The sequence below is a fragment of the Lactuca saligna genome, chromosome 8, assembly GCF_052625555.1.
Source record: "Lactuca saligna cultivar CGN05327 chromosome 8, ASM5262555v1, whole genome shotgun sequence".
In the NCBI taxonomy this organism is placed as follows: Eukaryota; Viridiplantae; Streptophyta; class Magnoliopsida; order Asterales; family Asteraceae; genus Lactuca; species Lactuca saligna.
In genome coordinates, this window is record NC_136424.1 from 249,971,785 (window position 1) to 249,976,972 (window position 5,188).

Sequence of the window (5,188 nt, forward strand, 5' to 3'; positions counted from 1 at the left end):
CATACGTCTTGACTCTCCCATCTCTTAGATCTCTTAGGTAAACAAGGCAGCTTCTTTCCAATGCCCCTTCTCTTGGTAATTAAAGCAAATGAACTCCTTTGGAATGACACAAGGGACTATCTTAGAGTTTACCTTATCTGGATCTCCAATGTCATCATTTTCAATATCCATTGAAGTTTGGGAGTTTGATTCACCAAACAAATTTGCTTCACCAGCACGCCAAATCATTGTTGATTCAGCAACTATAAGCAAATAGGTGAGATCAATGAGGGTCACGTCGTGGTCCATCATATAGTACTCTCTAACGAACTCACCATATGATTCAAGAAGTGACTGAAGAACCCAGTCAACAACCAACATTTCTGAGATATTGATATCCAACATCCTTAACCTCTCAATGTGTGACTTCATCTCTAAGATGTGTGCACACATAGGTTTCCCATATTCATGTTTACTTGCTAAAAGGGCTTGAGTGAGCTTGAACTTTTCAAGCCTTCGAACTTGTGGGTTAGGGAGAAAAATTGGAGGAGGTGGAGGAAGTGAAGCATGATCTCTTGTTCCTTGATCATATCGAACATCATCTTCATTTGGAAAGCTTGTTCCATGGGATTTGGGAAGACCATGATTGTCAGAACTAGACATCTACAAAACGGGAGAAAATTCAAGTTAAGTTGATTATAATTCTTGATCTAACACTCAAATGAAACATCAAGCTAGGATCCAACACAATACTCTACAACCTAGAAGAGGGATGCCGTAATCTAGTCGCAAATATTTGAAGATAGATAAATGATTATTTACCAATTTCCACCATGAAAAACGATAAGGAAGTTTAAGTTTTAAATGAATTGAAACTCCTAGATCTTTTGAGATTCATTGAACTTTTCAATAGCATGTTTAATCTCGATTATGCCCTAAAATTTGTGACTGGGATGCCGAGGATCACAAATAATGTGTGAATAACCATATGAATCACGTGGCGCACCCAATGCTACTATCACATAATCAATGTGTCGGTTAGCCACACACGCTCCATCAATCTATGATAAGCATCGAGCCACCCTTCGCTACCAATGTCATCCCCAAATTAGTGTGTCGGTTAACTACACACGCTCCACTAACGTTTGACAAGGGTACGAAGTGTAATTCCATGGATTAGCATACAATTTCACATTTTTCCTAAAGTAACTATGATTTGGGAATTTTTAAAAGCATTTAGTTACTTTGTACTTCATTATACTTATAATGGAAGGTTTATGTCCTATCCTACTCGTTCGGCTAACGACCCTCCACTAGAGTGCGGTGGGTAAGAGTGGATACCCATTCAATCGTCATTTTACAGGCAATTTCCTTAAACACCCCTTATAGAGCAGCTTCGTGAATAAGGCCTACTAGCGGTAAGACTGATTGTTTACTCATATATATATATATATATATATATATATATATATATATATATATAATATTAGACTTTTTAATGTTACATATATATAGTATAGGGTGTATTTTACACTTTTAAAATACTAGGTGGTCTGATTTAATAAATTATACTTTTAATTTAATTAAATGTATACCAAAACTTTATGTTTTATTAAATCTCTTTTAATTATACACTTTAATTAATAAATAAATACATAAGGGTGTAATTTGAACTTTTCAAAGTACTAGGGTTTTAGAATTTAAAATTTCAAATTAAAACTTTTAATTAATTTTAAAATCCAAAACTTGAGGGCAAGTTTTGAAATTTTTCAAAACATTAGGGTTTAACTTATTTAAATTTCAAAACAAAACTTTTAAGTTCAAATTTAAACTATAAAACCTAAAGGGAGTAATTTAAAACTTTTTCACAAGATAATTCAAATCTAAATTACAAATAATCAATCTTTATCTAATCAAACAAAAGATTATCTAAATTTTGACAATTATCTTCTATTTTGGTAAGGATAATCACCCAATATTGATAAAATTCGGATTTTTATTGACAAAAAACGTTTTAGGTAATTATCCATAGCCAAAACATGTCAAAATCCCGCAAAAACAGCATTCTGCATCTCAGACTCATCGAGTCAGCACTGGACTTGTCGAGTTCACAGTGGACTCGGCGAGTTCAGCCATGGACTCGATGAGTCCAGCCACGAGAAACTCAAAATTTTCGATTTTAAGCTTGAATAATCTAATATAGCATCAAATACATCAAACAAACAGCCCTAGGCTCTGATACCACTGATGGGTTTCGAGCAATACATCATTCCTATGGTGTACATGCAAACCCTAATAGCTTTTGGATCTAGTTTGTCTAATGAACATGCAATTGAATATCCAAAGCCATAAACCCTAGATCTAGCATACAAATAATCATATTAACATAAAATAGGGTTTAGATCTTACCTTTGATTGTTATATAGCAATAACAATCAATCCCTGGCTTCAGAAAGCTTAGTGCCTCAAGTGTTGCACCTCTAATGGAGTCACAAACAACACTAAGCAACTTGGATGAAGAGGGAAGAGAGGGGAGGCACCAAAAACGGTTGGAAACCCTAAGGGAACACTTAGCCACGTTTTGGGGTATAGGGGCCCTTTATATACATGTAGGCCATTAGGGTTTGCAACTAGGAAACCCTAATCTGACTGCTTAGGCCCTAAGCAGCCCATGAACTCCTTTAACATATCCCTTGGACGAATTCGTTATTGGCTTACCATAGAATTCGTCCAACCTATATATTATTAGGTAATCCATAGCCCAATTGCAATTATCTTATAATTAAACCTCCAGTCCCCTAAGTTTAATTAATCTCTTTTAACCACAAAATTAATTCTTAATTAATTCTTGACTAATATTAATTAAACATTATGATTTCTCCTTTAATATATTATTCTTATAATATATTAATAAATCATAATTAAACCTTTTTCTCCTTAATTCATCCTACATATTACTATGGTGAAGGCAACCCAAAAGGACCATGCTCATAATCAGGTCAAGTACATACAAAAATAGTTATGGACTTAGACACTAATCCAACAGGTTTTTCTATTCATCACATGTTGGATAAGAGGTTCAAGATGGGTGGGTAATTTGTATTAGGCTAGAGGTGCTACTCCTTTACTTCTTCTTTCTCACTTATTAGTATTCAATTTCAATTCAGAAGATTGTTGGAGTTGAGTGTGATGATGAAGATGGAACTTCAATTGAGAAACACCTAAATGTAAGTACCTTTTTATTATCTTTGATACCAACTTGTAACAACCCAAAATACAACCCAAAATGTTTTGTTTAAACATTACTAAAACTATTAGATCAATACCATAAAATAAAACCCATACGTCAATATCTCAAACCATAACAATTATCACGAGAAAACTATATCAAGACTGTATCAATCATATCTATGAAAAGCTAAATCAACTCCTAGGACAAAAACTAAAGCTGTGGTGTGTGCGATGCCATCATCCCGAGCTCTTCCCTTTACTTGTGGAAGTACCTGAAACCGAACTGAAACTGCAAGCACAAAGCTTAGTGAGCTTCCCCAAACTACCACATACCATACAATAACATATAAAACACATACTGGGCCTTGCCCACTGCATCGGAGCGAAGTCCGGAAACTACATCGGACCAAAGTCTGGAACTAACCAGGGCCTTGCCCTCTGCATCGGACCGAAGTCCAGAAACTGCATCGGACCGAAGTCCGGAAGTGACTGGGACCATGTCCCCTGCATCGGATCGAAGTCTGGAACTAACTACATCGGACCGAAATCCATAACTGACTGGGCCCTTGTCCCCTGCATCGGACCGAAGTACGGAAACTGACGGAGCATAACATAGCATAGCATAAACATTGTTGGATTAGTGTTTAAGTCCATAACTATTTTGGTATGTACTTGACCCGATGGTGCATGGTCCTTTTGGGTTGCCTTCACCAAAGCAACTTGATTAGAGAAATAAATAAAGAGAGAAAGGTTATTATGATTTATTAATATGTTATAAGAATAATATATTAAAGGAGAAATCATATTTGCTTAATTAATATTGGTCAATAATTAATTAGGAATTAATTTTGTGATCAAGTGTAATTAATTAAACTAGAGGGGCTGAATTGTAATTATGTGATAGTTACAAAATATGGTAATGGTTATCCTAAATATGGGTTGAACGAATTCAAGGAGATAAGCATCCTTGAAATCGTCCAAAGGATAAAGGATAAGGGTTTTCAAGGCTTATCTTATGGTTGCTTTGTAGATAAGCAACTAGATAAGGATAATGACTGAAACCCTATCTCTACACCTATATAAAGACCCTAAGGCCTTAGAATTCGTGTACTGGTTCCCAAGGAGTCCTAAGAACAAATTCTAACCTCTCTCCTCTCTCTTTATACCTTCTCCATTTGCTCTTGGTGTTTGTAAGCCATTAGAGGAGTGACACTTGTGACTCTAAGCATCCAAAGTCAATTCAAGGTGGAATTAGGATTATTATTGCTATATAACAATCAAGGTATGTTCTTAAACCCATTCATATGTTAATATGATTATTTGAATGCTAGAATTAGGGTTTATAGTCTTGGATTCAAAGCATGTACAATAGAGAAACCTAGATCCAAGCATTAGGGTTTGTATGAGCACATAGGATGTCTTATGACCAAAACCCATCAGTGGTATCAAAGCCATTGGTTTGGTTTCAATTGTATGAACTTGATATATTAGGGTTTATTGCCAATAAACCCTAAGAGGCTAGGGTTTTTCGAGATTAGGGTTTGCAAACCCTAATTTGCAAGAGTTTGAATAAGATCTTCAAATCCTTTCCTTAAACCCTTAAATTTCGAAATCTAGGGTTTGTTATAATCCCTTGATTTTCGAAATTTGCCTCCTCCCCAAGATAAGATCCTAATTTTTAGGGATTTGGATTATCCCATATCTTGTAATTATCCTTTAATTGTTATATATGGTAATTCAAGATCTTGCATTATCCATCCATATTTTCGAAATCTATATAGATATTTAAGGGATTAGGATAACTTAAATGTATAAATGGTAATTATCCTCATTATTTACATAATCCCTTATGATTTAATAATTAAATTAATAGTCTAATTCAATATAATTATTAAATCAAGAGTTTTAATATTTAAAATTTTAATTTAAATGTCATAAATTCGAAATTTTAAGATAGATTAAAACTAAATTGTTTTGA